Source organism: Falco biarmicus, chromosome 6 (genome assembly GCF_023638135.1).
Source record: "Falco biarmicus isolate bFalBia1 chromosome 6, bFalBia1.pri, whole genome shotgun sequence".
In the NCBI taxonomy this organism is placed as follows: domain Eukaryota; kingdom Metazoa; phylum Chordata; class Aves; order Falconiformes; family Falconidae; genus Falco; species Falco biarmicus.
This window is the reverse complement of record NC_079293.1, coordinates 46,802,771-46,822,873: the sequence shown is the minus strand read 5'-3', so window position 1 is coordinate 46,822,873 and position 20,103 is coordinate 46,802,771. Positions and strand designations below refer to the sequence as shown.

At 42.7% G+C, this 20,103-nt stretch overlaps 1 protein-coding gene across 2 annotated transcripts in view; it reads left to right on the top strand.

Moving 5' to 3' along the window:
• The first annotated feature begins 1,136 nt into the window (after positions 1-1,136).
• The window catches only part of RGS17 (regulator of G protein signaling 17), a 76,272-nt gene continuing 57,305 nt past the window's right edge, over positions 1,137-20,103 (top strand). For both annotated transcript variants that reach the window (XM_056344621.1, XM_056344620.1), the window contains exon 1: positions 1,137-1,274. The gene's annotated coding sequence lies outside the window, so the exon portion shown is untranslated. The remainder of the gene's footprint in view (positions 1,275-20,103) is intronic.

The window sequence follows — 20,103 nt, the reverse complement described above, 5'->3', positions numbered from 1 at the left end:
CACTGTTTTGGCTTTAGGGTTGGCAGCATTCCACTTTGAGATCTAGATGGGATACACAGGTATCTAGACCAGTTTTGTGAAGAGAATTAATACGGGTCATTGGCAAGGCACAGCACCACCTTAACCCAGCCTTGTGCCTTTTTGTACCACCTTGCCAGGTTGCTGTGGCGGAGTGGTAAATGCAGCGATGTGCTCTCTCTCTGGAGATACAAACATTTCTGGATTTGTGGCATGATTTGATGGGATCTGGATGCCAAATATGTATTTTTCCAGTGCCATAGCCTTGAGGTGGATTAGGCTCCAGATTTTTAAGGGGCAGCAGGGATGCTAAATAATGTTCTCTGTTGAGCCGAGATTTGGAAAGTGGAGTTTGGAAAGCTGGGACAAACTCGCTGGCAAGACCTGGCAGGATTTAGGATTCAGAGTCAGATTTTTAGAACATGCCGAGCTTGATTATTATGGTGGCAACCAACAGATCCATGCTGGTTCCTTACATTGGCATCCTGCCTCGGGTGCCCGATATCAAAAAGTTTACTGGGCTGCTAAATCCCTGCGTCCTCTCGGCGGCAGGAGGACAACGAGGCGTTAGACAGTGGTTTATACACGTTTGGGGTTTTTTTTTCCCTTTTTTTTTTTTTCTTCTATTTGGACATACCGATGTGGGGACGAGAATAAAAGCAAACAAGAGCCCAGCAATGCCGGCGTTTCGCTTCTGACGGCCGCGGCGCACCGCTCCTTCGGCTACACGCTCCCAGGCCACGGGCTCGGTGCTGCCGCACTGCCGCCCGCCGCGGAGCAGCGCCCCGGGACCCCCGCCCGCCGCGGGGCAGCCCCTCCGCACCCCCACCCGCCGCGGGGCAGCGCACCGGGACCCCCGCCCGCCGCGCCGGCGGGGACCCCGGGACCTGCGGCGCAGCCTGGCCGAGCCGCCTACCCGGGGAGCTCCGGGCCGGGGCGCGCCGTGACTCAACGGGCCCGGGCCGAGCGGGGAAACCCCCGCTGCCGCCGGGCTCCGCCGCCGCTGGCAGAGCGCATGTGCGAGGCTCCCGCCGCCGCGCCGCGCCTCGCACCCTCCCGCCCTCCCTTCTCTACCGCCCTCCCTCCCTCCCTGCCTCCCTCCCTCCCTCCCTGCCTCCCTGCCTGCCGCCGCCTCCCTCCGCCCGCCGGCTGGGTGCTGAAGTTGGGCGGATGGCAGCAGAGCAGCTCCGCTAGGGACGAGCCGCCGCAGCCCTTCCCGGGATCGCTCAGCGCCAACTGCACGCAGCCGGGCGGGGGTGGGTAAGGCGCTCCGCGGTAATTTCAGCCTGAACCGTGATAAACGGCATCAAAATGTCTGCTTTATAGTGATGCACGGGGTGGGGGGGTGGACGGACACGACACGGCGGGGGGGACACCAACCGAACGGGGGGAGGAAGAGGAAGAGGAGGTAGGCGGGAGGGAGGATGGATGGAGGGCGGTGGGGTGCCACAGAAAATGCATTCACCGGGGGGACGGGCCGTGTGTCAGCGTGTGTGCGCGCGTGTAACAACGGGCGGCTGCGGAGGCTGCAAGGGGCGTGTGTGTGCGTGTGTGCCCCTGTGTCCGTGTGCCCCTGTGTCTCCCTGCCTGCGGTCCACAAAGGGGTGGGGAGCGGTGCCGCCGCGCGCTGCCCGCCCGCGCCCTCCCCGCCCCCCGCGCTCCGTGCCGGGGGTGCCGCGGCTCAGCCGGGCGATGCCACGGGGCATCCGCCGCGCCGGGCGATGCTGCCCAGCCCGGGAGGGGGAGGGACCGGGCCGCCCCCGGGGAAGCATGGGCTGGCGGTGTGACAGCCGCCGGCTCGTAGATGAGGCAGCGCTCCCCCTGCCTTTCCTCTTGACCTTTCCCTCCCCGTAACGCGGGTCTACTCTGCGGGGGGGGGGGGTGGGGGGTGTGGGGGGGTGGATGTTGTATTTATTGTTGTTGTTATTATTTTAATTCGAGGAGCCGGCGGAAGGTGAGGGTGAACGAAGGAGTCGTTGCTCTAAGAGCGAGAGTTGCTTTTCTGTCCCTCGCTCCCCCCCTGCCCCCGGCCCCCTTTCTCGGCTGCCCCCACCGGGCCGGGCCGGGGCCAGGGACCCCCCGCCGTGGCGGCCGGGGGAGGTGGCGGGGCCGCCCCCACCGCGAGCACCGGCGCACCCAGCCTCCCCCGCCCGCCGAGCCCTGCGGCACCGCCATCCCGCTGCCCCGGCCTCCTCCCACCCCTCCCCGGGAAATGCCGGCGGGGGGGCAGGTGGCCGGGCGGGTCCGGCGGGGCAGGGGCTGCCCCCGCTGCCGGTGCCGGTGCCGGTGCCGGTGCCGGGGGGCGCGGGACAGCGCGGCGCCGGGCCCCGAGCAGCGCGGGGCTTCCCTGAGCCCGGGGAAACACCCGCTGCCGCCGCCGCCGGTGCTGCGGGGATGCGGTAATGCTGCCCGGCGCCCGCAGCCCGCCGTGTGCGGCTCCTGCGGTTCTTCACCTCGCCTTGGGATGCACCCGCCGGCAGTTACAGAGGGGCTTGCCTGGCTGCTTCAGCTGTCAGCCCCGTGTTGCACAATTGACAGCTACCTCTTGTTGATTTAGGAGGAAACCTTACCCGCACGTCAGGCTTAGCACTGGCAGGGGTAAAATTGAGGATTTTCGGTATTTGGTTTCTTCAATCCTCTATCTGGATTTTCACCAATGTGTGTCATAGGTTTGCAGCCAGATGCTTTTGCAAAATGGATGAAATCTCGAATACCCTGCTAGGTAAATGTAAGCAAGTTACGTATCGTCTGGCAATACTGTTATGGGTAACAGGTGATAAATAGCTTTCTACAAATGTTATATTCATGCACTGCAAGTGTGGGGAGTTCTACAAAGGAAGTTAATTCTTTTTCATATCGGTGGATGCTGGTGTCATCATCCTTACGTAAATCAGTAGGGAATTTTCCTGTGGCACAAGCCATTAGGCAAACAAATTATTTAACCGTTACAGAGAAACAGTGTTACACATTGTTACCACTTTTGTCAAATGTGTAGTTTTATTTTAGTTCATATCCACAATAAGCAAATCCTAATAAAATATACATGTGCCCCACCCCAATAAGTTTACGGCCTAAGATGCAAAGGCTATGATACACACAAGTACTTACCTCCCTAAAATACACGAGCATTAGACATTTAAATGCCTTTTCCATCAGGGCCTTGGATCCTTTTAAGTAGCCAAAATAAGAACGTAATTTGATTAAAAGCATACGATCAAAAAATTTGCTATAGTGAGTTGAACATCTAGTCCAATATCCTGGCTCTGACTACAGTCATTAGCAGATGCTGAAGGGAGAAAAACGGAAGAAACAGGATTGGTATACAGCAATCTTTTCCTGGTATATCCTTTCAAGTTCCAGCAAACTGTAGTACAGGGATTTCTTAAACTGGGGTTTACTCCCAGATCATCATATTTAATAAGCCCTTGAATTTCTCTACTCCCTTTTTTTTTCATGCATTTATACCTTGGTCTCAACCACATTCTGTGGCAGTGAGCACCACGATTTAATTATGTTTTGTGTGAAAAAGTACTTCCTTTTGTTTGCTGTGAACCTGCTGCCTGATAATTTCATTCAGTGCTCCTTAGCTTTCTTATGTGACAAGGAGCACATACTGTGTCTGTACAAAGCATTCGGAGTGTCCTCTCACACCAGAGCAGGTACAGCACTGGCAGTTCAAGTCCCTTCATTTTATTTGTCACTGAGTTGAGAGTTCTGCCTAGGGGTGTAAAGCCATATGCACTCCTCGTTTTTTACATTGAAATCTACAGATAAGAATAGTCATGCTTTTTCTTGTTATGCAACATGGATGTTTGTGCATAAAGAATTGCCCTGAACCCATGAACTCATTTCAAGAAGGCTACTGAAAAGCTGTCTGTTGAAAATTAACTCCCTGCTCTATTGATTTGAATTGAAATCTGACTGACAACTAGGTGAAAAATTCCCTATGCTAATACAGTTTTCTACCTACCCTGAAAAAAAGATGAAATGTTTTATTTTCAAACTGCAATTCTTCATTTCCAAGAAGTACACTAAATAAAAAGTGCAAGTTATATGTCAAGGGGCATATATCTATGAACTCGGTACCATTGAATTAGCATCACTTTTAATTGCTCTGTGTGATTGTTCATTATAAGGATGAGCATAGTTGCAAAAGTAAAGTTTAAATGCCCCATAAAATCTTAACTGATCTGGAAGGAGCTGTGACAGAAGTTCTTCTCCCCAAGAGTACTACTTAGTTCACATCATGCATGAGGAGCACTAGTACTGATCAGACCAACATTGCAGAAAGCTCCCCTGATCTCACCTCAGCCCTGCTTTGATTTCCTCACAAAAATAATAGAGGAATAAGAGACCAGAGAACCACAAAAGCACAGCCTGGACCCAAAGACCCAGAAGTTCTCAGAGTTTGAAATCAGCAGCAGACACAATTTGGAGCAATGCAATCCACAGCAGAATGTGGACAAGTGGAGAACAGTAGAAACCCACGTGAGTTGTGAAATCCTTCACAAAAAATAAAACGCTGGGAACCTCAGATGCAGTAATCAGCATCTCCCTAAAGACTAAAAGAAGAAGAGGCTGAGTGGTATCATTATGAAGACAGGATAGGAGGGACGTCAGCCAGTCTCAGACTTAAGCCAGTTTCAAACTAAATATGGGAATGATTTTCCACTTATGAGTGGCATATATGTGTTTATATATGTGTGTGTATATATATCTGTGGCAAACCATATATATATATATATATATAATCTATAAAATTCCCTTCACAGAAAATATGTTAGCTTGAATAAATTTTACAATCCTAGTATCTTTTAAATAGCACTTTCTTTCTTGTATGCTTCACACGCTTGCCTGCAACTATGAAACATATGGAGGTACTTAGGACTGTGCTAGAAGTGTACTACGTGATACAGTATTAGCTCTTACAGAGATGTTCATCACAGTTCCATTAGCTTCCTCCTGATCATGTCTCCATGATGTCAGGTAGAGATTTATTTTGCACTTGTACCAAGGTCTCAGCTTCAGCTTTTTTAATGAAAAATACATCCTAACCATACTTGTAGTGCTTACTCTGTGCACACAGAACAAATTTTTTAAGAACATAAAATTCATGTGCTAATTGGCTTGAGTTAAAATTAGTTAAAAAATAAATCCTTCAAGAAATTTGGCATTTCTGTTGGCTTATTCTTTCTCCTAAGTAGTCTTAATAATGAAGTAATGCAATCAAACTTTCCATATTGTTAAGTAATTAAAAGCTTGTGCGTAGGGTATAAAAACAAATGAATAGATGAAGTTGTAATTAAGTTTATCTATTAATGATTGTAGCTAATGTCTATAACTATACAGGCTGCAAGTAGGCTTGTGTGAGTAGTAGCTTCACTGCTGACTCCTGGGGGGCTTACTGCACCCTCCAAAGGAGCTCAGCCCTTCAGCTCAGCACCTCTTCAGGTCTTGGCTATAGTGGGTCTGAGACAGGGAGCTGCATGCACATCTGACTCCAGTCCTCCAGCAGGTTAACCAGTTCAGAGAGATCTTTTCTGCAAAGATTTTCTGTTTCGACTCAAAGTTGGGTATCTGCTCTCAGAAGGTTTCCCTTAGCGCTGCTGCTGTCTCTTAACATGCACAAAGGAAGCAGCCATGCAGTGTGACGGTGGCAAAAAACCTAGGGGAACGCTTAGAAGCACACAAACAGCTGAACTCGGGGCCTACACTGCTTCTCCTGCCCAGCCACCATCTGACTTGCGCCTTGAATAAACATGGGTCCTCCAAACCAACACAGGGGCTTGATTCCCTAGCATGCTTTATCTGTTTTGCACTGCTGCAGTGATGCAAAATAGATGTAAACTCATTTTAAATGATGGGTATGCTTTGAATAATTTGTGCTGTTCTGGTATATTAATGAATCTGGGCTTAAATTTTAAAAAAAGAATAAAAGTATTGCAAGGTTGATTCTGTCATATCTTCATGTAACTTTTGAGTGACAGCTTTGCCTTTAAGTTCCTTGTTTATAAAATATTAATTAAATGCTTCTTACCTTTCATACAATCGAATTTTTCATACATTATTTACTTTGTAAGCAAATGGTAGTATGTTCTTAGAAATCAGTACATTTCTAGACAGAATGTATGTGGGGAATAACAGGTGGGGAGGTGGAATAGAAACAAAAAATTAATAAAATCTTAAATCCTAAAGCCAAGCATTAAGTATTACTTAAAGACACTCAGACATCTTAAACACTACATCTGCACTGTATAATCTTTCTGCATGCAAAAATACTATACATCTAGCCTAGTTTCTTCAGTGAGAGAGGGAGTAAATTAGTGAGTGATGCATTAACACAGATATGCAGCTTCTGCTACCAAAGCAGCTTCACTTAAAGCAGCTTGGCTGCTCTCTCCAGTGATGCCAGCCCTGTGCTTGGTGAAATGCGAGAGAGATTGGAAGCTGGACCACTCTGTATAGCCCTAACTCTATACTTACAGACTAGCAGAGAGTATACTAGAGTGATGCTGCCTTTAAAGGAAGACTGCCGCTCTGTCACGGCTCCCTGCTGTAAAAGTCAACTGATTATGCCACCTTGCTCTGTAGTTTTAGTTAAGTGCGAGTCCAAGCAAGACTTGGTCTTACTGTTTTAGGAAGGCTGAATATGGCTTTGCTGTGCTGTTTTGCTGTGCTGTGGTATGCTGTAACAATGTCTTCATTTAAAAGCAACTCTTGTCAGTTTCAGTAAAATAATCTTATGAGATAAGGCAATTAAACCACAGGAATCATACATGACAGCTCTCATGCTATCCTTGGCACAGCATTTTTATGCCTACTGTAGTTCAGACAGCTTTCAAACGAGAGAGCTCGAAACACTGGGCACCCCCAAGAGGCAATGTGTCCCAGGGATATCGCAGCCGCAGCAAGGAGCTGCAGGAAGTCCTTACCTTTCTCACAGTACCACTGGCCAGCTGCTATCACTATATGCACACTGATGTCCTAAAAGCCTAAGTTAGAGGGAAATCATAGAATCATGGGATGATTTGGGTTGGAAGGGACCTTAAAGATCAGCTAGTTCCAACCCCCTGCCACGGGCAGGGACACCTTCCACTAGACCAGGTTGCTCAAAGCCCCATCCAGCCTGGCCTTGAACACTGCCAGGGATGGGGCATCCACAGCTGCTCTGGGCAACCTGTTCCAGTGCCTCACCACCCTTACAGAGAAGAAATATATAGTAAATTTTTAATACCATTGTTACTGTTTATCATATATATAATAGAGAACAACCTTCTGGAGTAAGGAATTTCTTATCCAATCCATCTTGTTATGACAGAACTTCAGGCAGTACATGCTCTCCGATACTCACATTGCACCAGACCTTTGGGTAGTACAGATGCTGACTTGTCAATGATTTGCATCATATGAAAATCAAGAACAGTGAGTAATAACTTCCTGTACAAGGGCTTCACAAGTAGCTTTCTTATAATGAATGTAGGTGGGAAGTGTGGTCCTAATTACTCAGTGTCCAAAAAGTACTTTTATGTCCCAGTCCTATTATCTTCAGAAATTACAAAGTCCTAAAATATTAATCAGGTACTTCATAGCTTTCAAGATGGGTCTGGGAAGAGAGGAGTGAGATGTATAAGTTATTTTATCATTCAGATAGAATGGTTTGAAAATATATCCAGAAATTATTTTGATGTTTAACTCTTAAACTAGTGTGTTGGCATGGAGTTGTCATATAGTGGTCTGATAATCTAATCAATACAGATTGATATCTGATAATCTGGAGTCTAATTTGTAGCATTTTTTCACTATTTTATGTATGTGTCCAAATATTTGTATAAACCCTTGCTGATCTTCACAATGTAAAAACCCCAGATGATAATAATAATCAGAGTCTCAGCTGTATGGTAAGCATTGTGCTGACTGGAATAGACTATGATGTTTTCAAATTCATTCTGTGATTATTTGATATGTAAAATCAAGTCATAGACCCACCACAAAAAAATTTAGTACTGGTGTGGTGAGGGTCTTGAAAAGGATAGAGAGAATACTTCTATGTAATGAATGCAGCAACTTCATAAATTATGAGGTTATGAAAGAAGCAGCTTTGAGTTGATAGCTCATGTAGGACTGGGCACTGGCCAGTGACTCAGTATACAGTGATTCACTGTACAGAAATCTGACTGTTCATTGGATTTGTCCTGAGCTCCCTCTGCAGAAGAACCATCCCATATGGAGTATCTGTCTCAAAGCCTATGTCTGCACTGTAAATGGCAATGTAGGGTAGAGATACCTGACAGAGGTTGGACACTTGAAAAATCTAGTTAAAGCAGCACTGAGTCCTGTGCAAGAAAATGACCTTATTTTACCTCTACTGTCTGTATGTCATCTTGCATCCTGCAGTGTAGGCTACTGAGAAACAGAAATCCACTCCTGAAGTTTTTCTATTTTTAAGCTAGAGGGCTCCTGAAGGCACTTAACATGAAATATGTTCCATACTCCAACCGTTGCCTTAGCTGTTCTTAAACCTGCCTCAATTGATCAATAACCCTCTTCATCTAAGGACATCACAACTGTTGTTTCAATAGCAGTCAGTGAAAAATACAGAAGTAACATGGATTCCACATGGCTGTCTAATCTGTCTGAGATTTTGCCTTTATGTAGCCAAGGTAGCACAGCTCTTTTGGGTGCAGGATTGCACTGAGCACTTTGTTTACTTGCCGTGACTCTCAGCTGTTGTCAAGAGTCCCAGGTTCTATCTCTGTAAAATAAAACCCTGAGCTTGAGCACCAGAACTTGATCATCTATGCACTAAATCATTAGAATGGCCCCAGACCTGGCTGGAAAACTACAACAGTCCAGGAACCATTCCCAATAAAATGCTTGTATGAGGCTGTCCTGTTACCCAGAGCCGGTCAGTCTAATTATATGAATATAACTAAATTGGCCATTTGGCATCAGAGCCAGAGAACAAGCCCTGGAATTGCTTGGCTTTCCAGTACAGATGCATCACATGTCTCCAGGATATCGTCTCCAGCCTCTGATTTTGGCCTGCATCCTTTCCTAGGTGTATGATATTCGATTCAACCAAAGTAAATCCATGTTTGCTGTGATTTACTTACCAATGGATCCAGATCACCTTAAGTCAGTGATTTACCCTTGATAGTTTATATTGTTCCCTTGATATTTGCCTACTACAAACAGTAGTGTTGGTGATTTTTTGTAGTTCTTTGTTTTGTTCATAGTAGAGGGGAAGGTTGTTAAGTAGTATAAAAGAACATATTCCTGAAGGATCCAGTTAGAAACACACCTGCTTAATAATTATTCCTCATTTTTAATTTCAGACCAAGATTTATCAGGTTTTAATACATTTAATGTTTATCATGTTGATTTTTGCCATGCTGATTCTACAATCACAATGTTGTGCGTACTAACAGAAGTCAACATATTTCAGTTAACAATATAGCCATCAACTTTAGCCATCAAATTGGTAATCTTACATAAAATATTAATTTATAACCATCTCATACTGATCAAAGAAATATATAGTTTTAAATTTTGTATTTAGCATAACTCATATTGAATGGCTTTAATTATATTGAGTTCGTTCAAGTCCTTCATGTGTTTATTATTATTAATAATCTGTCAAATCTGTGGGATGAGGTGGATATTATTTATGTTCAATTCATTTCTTTCATACATAACAGGAGAGAGAATTGTTTAAGCATATTAACTAAGAAAGTGTAAAGTTTAGGAAAGGGGAATGGCTCGTATTTCTATGTGCATGATATAATAGGAAAATTATATACCTTGTATGGCTTTGCTTCTACTGCTTTTCTTGGTCAGGCATATAATGCTGTGACAAATACTGTGACCTGGTTTCATACGATGTGTAAAAGCACGTGACATTTCAGGATTTTTTTAAGAAAATAGAGAATCCAGAAAGTTCAAAACAGTAGAGGAGGAGGTAACTATCTTTCATGTTATTATTATCTTGAGAATCTAGACAATTTAGTAAGCACTGAGATACAGAACACATTATGAAAAGGCTGCTACTAGCTTTCCAGATTTCTAGGATTTAGACCTAGTGTTTTAAGATAATTGTCCCATCATGCCATCTTTTCTACAAGCTCACTTTTCAATCACATCACCTCTGCGTGCTGGGGCAACAGCACTGCTATATCACAGAAAAGAAATTCAGATACATATAAATTAAACAATTACAGGATCACACAGTAAAACAGTGGCAGATGCGGAAATCAAATATGAGGGGCAAAATTCCAAATTCTTGTTGATTTCAAGGGTCAAAATTTAATGTTAAGAATCTTGTGTCCCACTCCACTTGACAGCTTCCTTTTTACCAAAGTAATGCTGTTATATAAAACATCAGAGAGAGCTTAAGATCCAGAAAATCTCCAGATCCAGGAAGTCTCCAGGACAAAACTGGGAATTTGCAGCTGATCTTTTGAAAAGTCAGTCTTTTCAATCAAACATTCTTTGACATTCTGAAGATGACCAGAGCAAAACCCATCCAATATAATTACGCTGTTCCCTTGAACATGTAACATGAATATCAATATGAAAAGTATTAGTTATGGCCATATTAGGAAAAAAAATCCTCAGTAAGCAAAAAACTTCAAGAATATGAAGACTTTGGATGGTTGAGCAATGTAGCCCTACATTTAAAAAATGAGAAGGAGAAAATGGAAGCATGTAGCAGGTGGCATGATACCTTCTGCATGTATCTCCTGACATTCAGCTCATTGGTTCTTTAAAATAGTCGGGGATTTTTGTGATCCATTAAACCATTACCTGTAAATCTGCCATCCTCATAAAAGGAGGTAACTTCAATACAGTAAATAACAGATGTCCTAGCTTTACCAAATAAGGTGTAAAAAAATTCTATCTGCATTTCTTTTGGTTTGTTAGTTTTTATGATAAAAGATCCTGTAAGATCACAGTTATAATACACACACAACAAAATGTTTTTACAGGTAATAACAGAGTGGACTAACTAGTCAACTTATGCCTAATTCTAGTATAGAATGCAGAATACATTTTCTAACCCCAAATTACTCTGAATTTTAACAAGACTGCATTCTTGGGCTTGATCAGAGCTTGGTCTATGGGAGATGCTTTAATCAGTCTATATCAGCATATACTTTATATATGCTTATATATAGCTCTTTGTAATTTATCCTGAGATACTTCGAATTAATTGTCTTCTGCTTACCATGGTGAGAGAACACATCCATGGGCTGTGGCATAAGTTACCACCAATCAACTTCTCCAGTAAATATCGGAAGTGTGCTGATGGCCCAAGTAAATGCAATGTAGTTTATTTCTTAATTAAAAGAGGTAAATTACTGTATGTCCCCCCCTTGTTTTTTTTTTGTTTTGGTTGTGTTTTTTTTTTTTTGGGGGGGGGTCGTCTCTTCAAGTAAATGTGATCTAAAATAACTGTAATGTAAGAAGACTAAATTTGTCTGAAAGTGTAATTTATTGCAGACCCAGCTCTAGATGGGATTTGGTTGGTTTAAGGTTCCTAGAGGTTTCAAAACTCCAAATAATTTAATTGCTACTAATGTGTAAGGCATTTTTCCATTAACTTGAATGGAATTCTATGGCAGAAACTTCTAACATGCAATGCTTGCCATCAGTCATATTTCAAATGTGATTGCAAGGCTCTATTTAGGCTCTGTTAATTAGAAACTTCTGCCGGACTCTCAGATCGTACGCAACAAGGGGACTGAATGCCACAGCACCTTGACTTTGACTGCACCCCATGCTGTGAGGTACTAGCTGGGATCACCTAAAGACAGTATTTTATGTTTTAAAACTGAGTTGGATACTATTCATACAGCAGACTTTCTTTTTTTTTTTTTTTTTTTCCCTATGTTAAACCCCAAGCTATGTAGGTGAGAGACTGTTTTAAATTGTGCTGGAGCCCTGTCCTGTGAGGTACAGAGTGTATCCAGCCGAGTGCCAAGCAAATCAACTGCTATCGAACCAGGCTGGCAGTGTGCGCTCAGCAGCATTCTGGATTAGACTGCTTATCATTAGTATGGCCAATTCCAGCAGGTGGCTTAATAGTAGTTTTAGGAACACTGGAAAATAAGAACACAGGCTGGAGGGAACACCCTGGCTAATTGCATCCCATCTCCGGCTGTTTCCAGCAACTCGTTCTTACCTTTCCTTCCTTTTCTGGATCAAGTTAAGATTAAAAGCAGGAGGTTTTTTTTTACATCTATTCTTACTCAAAGGCTGTTCCAGAGCTCCTGTTGAAAACCTTTTCCTCACTTCCAGCTACATTTATTCAAAGACAGCTTATTCCCCATTTGTTCTGGTGCAATCATCCATATTAAATTGGCCTTCCTCCCTTCCATTTATCCACCTGACACACTTATCTCCCTCACCTTTAAGTATTTGTTCCAGTAATGCTCTTTAGATCAAACAGACATCAGAAGATGGAGGGAACACTCAGTATGCAAAATCTTTGTATCTTGTGAAGAAAGGGGTCTCAAATGCCATGGCAGCAGCACTCTTTCCCATCACAGAACCCCTCTCCAGATCTTCCCCTTCATAACTTCATCTGGAGCTCTCTGGAGTATGAATGCAGTAGGCTGTGTGACTACTTCATGAGCATCCTCTCACTCCTGTTTATGTAAAGGAGATCCCTTGCCAAGGAACATTCAAGGTTCCGCTAATATCTGAAGAAAACTGCCGCTTGAGTTTCAGTGCTGTGACGCAGTGCGATCCTTGCTGTGAATAGTGGCTGCAAAACGCATCAGAACATGTGTGTAAGGAAAGACTTACTGACATAAATTGGGGGGAGAGTGTGTGTGCGCGCTAAAAGTGTCTCAATTGTTTTCTCTTTCACCAAAATACATTTCCATGTTGATTTGGATACAAAAAAGCTTCAGTATCAGTATAATTTCTCTTTTCAGACAAAATGGCTTTTTCAGGAAACTCTTCTGTAAGTTACTTATAAGTGCTTCTCCATCTTGGCATCTTGTAGGACTAGATAAACAAACAAAATATTAATTTAGAAATTTAGCTATTAGTCTAGAAGAGCAGAGTTCCAACAGTAATAACTATGCAAATGTTTTGGTTCACCTACATGAGATTGCACAGGACAAACAAAAACGTCTATCGTTTTGATTTGTTGCTGCATGAGTCACCTTCAAAAGAAAAATCAAATCATACGAGAAAATTAAACATTTGTCAAGGAAATGAAGAATCTGGGCCACTAGGATGAATTGGCTGATGATTATTTTTAAGAGTTCAGTTCTGTTATGAACTAGGTGTTGATCCACTTGCAGACTTGTATGGAAACAGATCATGCTGCTTTATGAGGGTTTTGCACTCACATCTAAAAAGTTGGGTTTACACCCAAGAAGAGGTTTGAACTGACAATAAGCATGCTGTATTCTTTATTCTTCTTGCTATCATCCTACCTGTTACTATGCACTGAGAAAAATGCTTAGCCCTATCTCAGGACAGGGACCTCCCTAGGAAAAAAAATCTGTCTGTGCCCAAACTTATGGTGGCTGAACAATGACCAAACATCTGATGTGATCAGCAGGCAGATATGCTTGACCCAAAAATGCAGTTATAACATGTCCTCAGTTTACTTTTTACATTTTTTTTTTTTTAAAAAAGTATTGTTCAAACAAAGCCATTCGGAAACCATCTAAATTTGGCTTCCAGACTGTGTGAGATTTTGAATGCTTTGTCGCTACTTCTGAGCGATGTATAATGGAAATGTAAAGGTCGGTACTGTTAGCACATTGAAAACATTTCTATCCACATCTCCTTCCTAAGATGTTCATGGGTGACATAGCAGTGGGCAACGTGTTGTATTGTCTATGTGTGTCAGAAAACAGTTCCCTGATCAGAAAAGGCAGCTACCCCAAGGCTACCCCAAGGCTGTAGGTATGCATACACCATTTGTTAAAGGCCAGTCTGGAGCTCAGACCCTCCCAACAAACGTGGGGACAAGACTGAGCTGGTCTGGTGCCCAGGTGATAAGCACTTATTTTCTGAGCATCCAGAGGATGGTTACTGCATCAGGCATTCCACATCCCACCCAGGCTGGAGTGCCTGAGCCTCCCTGGCTCTGCTGCTGTCATGGTGTCACACACAGGCACAAGAAATACTGTCATCTGGTTCGCAAGACAATGCTGTGGAAGGACCGTGGGGACTTGCCATGCTTACAGCTGGCAGGGACCTGTGGGTTTTATCCCCTTGTAAGCAAAGCTTCTCAAAGGCAGACAGAAAGTTTCCTGAGCATATGTTTATTCTTGCTAGGACTCTAATCTAATCTGCAACTTCCCAAAATCAAAATTTCAGATGTGGGTTTAGATGGAATATCGTTGGCAGGAATATCTAACCGTTGTCTTTTCCCAGAAGTAATTGGTCATAGTACAATTATAGCAATAAGACTATAAGTTAGGGAGAAGCCAGAGAAAGAAAATTCGGGAAGTTTTGAGACATTCAGATTGTCTTTGAGAGGTATCTATAACTTTTTCCAAAATATTAATGAGAATGGGAATGTTAGAAGTAGATCTGCAGTGGTATAGAGGGTCAGTGACCAGGGATGATTTCTAACAATAAGAGCAGACACACTTTCTTAAGGTGTTTGGTGCTACTGCATTGTGAAAGAGGGAATAAAAAAATATTCTCCACAAAAGTATCATAGTGCTTGCCCACAGGTCTATCCCAGTGAGGAAATGTGTTAGTTCAAATCAATAATTAGAAGGAAAAAATCTTTCCTACATTTCCACACAACTGAATGATGAACATGAACACAGGCCTTCACCCTAGCAGAAAAATCTGAAAAATCTCACTTTGTGACCAAATGTGCAGGTGGTTCAGTTTAATTTTGACTAGTTCTTTTCACAAGACTACAAAAAAATTCCCTGCAGGAGGAAGTGCTTGTGTCAGCTCCACAGAAAACAGAAGTTTATCCTATTCACGTAAGTGGGTTGAATCTTCTATTGAGATGCTAAATAATGTTTCATTGCCTTCCATACAGCCCTTCCAAACTAACTTTTTTATGCCACGTTTAAATTCATTGTGAGCCTTTTGCCCCTGGCTCTCCAGCTGTTTCCCTGCTCACATCCTGAGTCAAGAGCTGCTGAAGTTGGGGAGCAGGAAGACCGAATTATTGACAGGGATGGTCTACAGAAAACTTTAGAGAGTGTGTACACCTCAGAATTGGCTATCCAGATCTTCCAGGAAAAGGAACAAATCTCAGGAGCAGAAGTAATAACCAGCACAGACTGAGAGAACACAGAGATGTTAAAAGGATCTTTAAAGCGTGAAAGGGCAATAAACAGGCATAATAGACGTTGAAATTGTAATGGTAGAGAACAATGAAGGTACTGAAGTGAGAACATGAGTCTGGGTGCTAGTTAGTGAAGAAAAAAGGGGATTAGTGAAGAAAGGTGAATTAAATGGCTACAGTGATACAATCTTGGAAGTATGGAATAGGAGAGTAGGACGCTGAAAAGTAAAGGTCAGGGGGCAGAGAGAGGCTTTTTGCTATGGAAATAGTAAGGAGAGAGGGATTTTAGAGCTCAGAAAAATGAACAACAGTATTTCGCAACAGATAAGATGATAAATGAAGGAGAGAGGTGTTGATCATAACTGAAGTTTAAAAGGTTGGGAACAATGCGATCGGAAAGATTATGGTACAGAACAGAGAAGAAAATTTGGAGAGGAGATAAAGACTTTTCTGTCTATTCAACAAACTTAAATTGCCAGTGCAACATCAAGGAGAAGAAAGGCATTCACCAGTGGGCGAAAGGCTGAAAAGAACAGTATCTCACCAACAGTAAACTGCCTAGATGGGTGCCAGTGTAGACTTAAGGCAGTAGGGGAACATGTTGTGGGAAAAAGAAATCCATCATTAAAGATCTAGAAAAAGAAGCAGGAGATACTGAAGAATTTTCTAGTAAGGACTGAGGGGAATGGAAGAAATGCATTATAGTCACTTTTTAAAATAAAACCTGATTTCTAATGGCTTTTGATTATTAGAAGATGTTTGTAGCATCTGAGGTGTTTATAAGTACTTATAAGGAGATGTTTTTTCAGCCCAAATGTTAAGAAAGGTAATACCAAGTCCTGCTTTAGAATGAAGTGTTAAAAATTAAAATAATTTCTTTATGTGCAAGAAATAGTGACATATGGACAACAACAGAACAACAACAACAAAACCACAAAAAACATGTTGAGTTTTCCTTTGCTATCCGCAACTAGAATTTCTTCCTAAGGCACTCAAAACTATGTGCCATTCAACTAAATCTCCTTGATCTGGAGCTAACAAGAGATTAGAACTAACAATTAGATAACACTTCTATTCCCTTTCCTCCTTTCTGATCCTACCCCACACTCAAAACAGGTTAGACTCCTCTGACTAAGTAAGAACAGACAACCTTCCTGAATAGAAAGGAGATCAACTTTTCCAAAGCAGTGCTTTCTTTGGATCTGGAAAACTGCACATGAAGAGAAAGAAGGCAGAAAACTTTTGATAGCAATGAAAGCTCATGACATTCCTAGATTTGCTTTATGTGGCAAATCTACTGGAGACCTTTCTTACTGACAGCATGCTTTCTATTACAAGACCAAGGTGCTAAGGAAGAAGGTACTATTGAGCAAACTGCAAGTCTCCCAAAGGTTCTGTTGCTCTTACAGATAATTCAAAATTTCATTGTATCCTGATCAATGCCCTTAACATTTAAAAACCAATTTTGTTTCATTGTTTTTTAAAAAAATGCCATTTTCCACCATCTGAAATATCCGTAATATTATTTTTCATTAATTCTGTTTATGGAAGATGCATAAATATTATTGTAGCATAGTTATTGGCAACACTGGTGGCCTGAGTACAAAGTCTCTGATAAACAGAAAGTGGCCATTTCAATAATGTCTGAATGTACATTGTGGGATCAAATCTAAGTTCTCCAAATTTTTAGGGGCAGAGGCATTACTTATTGCCATTCGTCTTGAAGAAAACATAGTTTATAGACAGAAGGGAAACAAAAAATGTAATTAAAATATTTCACTTAATTTAAACATTTTCTAAAGCTCCATTTTACATGCAGCCTTCCAGGACAAGGTTGAACTACCCTAGCATAGAGGTAGCAAGGACAAGTTCATCTTCTTTACTCAAGCTGGGGTGACAGTGGATGCTGTGTGCATCTTGGCCCCAGTCTGCTACAGAGATTAGGCATCTAAACTAGGACTTAGTTGGCTTCAGTCATCTGTATCTAAGAACCCACAATAACCTATTCCCCTCACACCCTTAGGTACCCACATTTCCCCAGTCAAGTGCCTTGAGTTCCTAGTACTCATGTGTGCAACTGCTTCCAGCTAACCAAATCACAACCAGCTCTCATCAGAACGTTTTCTGCCTGAAATCCCAGAGGAGCTCAGTCCAGGAGACGTGCTGAGAGTATGCTTCTCATTTCCTGAAAGAGCTGAGCTGATAACAAAACACAAGACACAAATGAACTCTCGTTCCAAAACAACCAGAGAAGGAGGCTGGTCAGAAGGAAGTTTTGTGGTTGTTTCACCTTTCCTGCCCTCACCAAAACTGTTGCCATTTTCTCAATTTTTCTTTCATAAAATAAAGCAGGAGGGACTGCTCTGGCCAGGATGTGAGACACTTGGGTTCATCCCATGTGAATCTGAGGGAATTCAGACCTTCCCTTCCCCATCAGAGGAAGCCTGCTCTAATCACCAGGTTTGTGTCCTGAAGATATTCAAAGGGAGAAATGGTCTCCACTATTCCTATTGACACTATGCTGCTTTGCAAAATCCTACCCAAAACCCTGTAAAACAAATAAAGGGTAATTAGTCAGAGAGGCAGCAAAGTACCCACCATTACAATGTTCACCTGGGAGCAGCAACACCTTGATTTGTGCCCTGTTCTAAGCACTAAAGAGTGTGAGAGCCACATTACTTAATCTTTGCAATATTGAATAAAAGCAAGAAAGCAAATCCACGGTTTCCTTTTTCAAAGCACATCCTACCTAGTCCTTAATGTGTTTTTAAAAGGGATGAATCAGGGTCCTAAACCTAGGAGAGGGCCATGGCTGCAAATCTCAGTCATTCTGCAGTTCACACTGGGTTTCTCAGTCCCAGAAAGGAACAGGGTAAAGGACTGTCTTGATTACCAGGATTACAACTCCTGGTTGTGCAGCAGCTTACACCAGTCTAAGCCAAAACTACTGCTCCTCTCTCCTTGCCACATGTAAGTGGTCACAGTGAAGCAGTTCACAGAGTTAATCCACCTAACAGCTAATCATTTCTTTCTACAGAGTTCGTTTTCTACCCCAACACCTACTTGATTTGGGTTACCACATGGTAGAAACACCTCACCAGAAAGCAGGAGTCAAAGGACCAATGTCATGGAATTAAGTTGACTAAAGCTGCCAAAGAGCCTCATACTTGGGGTGCTGCCTTTGGGAGTTCATTCTGAGCTGTCTCATCCAGATGCCCATGTACTGCACACAAGGCTGTTCCCTTCCAGGAGGCAAAAAAAAACCCGAACCCGAGGCTCATTGCCTCTTTGCAACCAGAGTTGTCTGCTCTGGTACCTGTAAGCCAACGGAGCGGGGACAGCTTTGGGGAACGCAGAGCTCCCCACAATGTACTAGAAGCAGAAGGAGCATCAGGCTGGTTTTCTTGTTTCCTCATCTCGTTAATAGTGCCCATGTGAACTGTGTGATTTTTTTTCTTCTGATGTTCTAGTTGTATTGGGCTCCAGTTTTAACTTTGGGGGTTACGCTTTTGTTTAATATTTTTTGTTACATTATGAAAATACAGTCATATGCAATAGGATTGACATATAACAAATAACTGAACAAAAAGCTAAAAAAGGTGGTTCAACTCATGAACTGTTGTTCAAACAAATGGGAAAATGTAATTAGGGAGCATATTAAAACCAACAAAGTCTGGGTGCCTACCTGGCACTGAAACTAAACCTACAGTAAATGTTACATGCAACAAATAGCCTTACAAGTTCTCTTCAGAGATCTGCAATTATTATTAGGTGGATGTTCAACCTAACCAGACATCCTAGAAGCTATTTATCCTTGCATAGAAGTTCTGCAGCTATGTGGTTATCCTAAACCCATAACAAGTAAATTCATTTCTCCTCTACCCCATAGTTTATCTCTTTTTTTCTATCTGCACTATAATCAAGTCTCCAGAAACTTCACCTGGTTGAAGATAATCACCGAACCTGGATGGAGAGTGCACTGAAGACAGACCTTTTCTAAGCATTTCTTCTGATACAGCATTTGGTCTGGGTGCAGATGAACTCTTTTGGGAGTTGTGTCAGACAACTTTGAAATTGTTGCTTTCTGAAAAGAGACTGTTTTTAATTTTGAAATGCCATGGGGATGTCAAAGAAGATTGTAAGGAAATGACTTCCTAGGGTCAGGACCCACGCTGATGGGGGCAGAATGTGGATGGATTTAGGAAATTCCGCTTGATGTTTCTGAATTGTCTGTCAGTCCCTGCTCCAGAGACTCGTGTAAGGGACAAGAGTCTGTATGTTTCCCTAGTTTGTGAAATTATTAGTATGACAGGGGTCATATATGTGAGATGAAAGCTGTTCTTTAAAAGTCATCACAGGACTGAAACAAATAACGTACAACACCTTTGGTAATTCCAGACAGGGCTCCCTTAATGCAGACAAGGCCACTGTTGTGGCCCCACACAGTAGCTTAGAGAAACGCAAATAGCAAATATTTACAAGTCAATTTTTTTCTTTGGTTATCTACATTTCTTATGTATCTCTCATTATCCTCTTGTCCAAGTGCTTCAGAATCTTAAAAATCCATGCCTCAAGTCCAAGCTCAACTTTTTGACTGTCTAGTCAAAAAGAAAAGACTCCTTTCTGCTCATCCAAAAGTCAATCACTTGTTCTTTCACCTGGACTCAGAAAGCAACGTTTAAGTTCACAATGAGCAGAAAAGGGACTTACACCTGCATCTCTTGCATCCCCTAGGTTTGTGTCTGCCAACAGTTACAGCCCCTTTGATGTGACCTGTGCACAAGTCTGGAGGTACTCAATTCAAA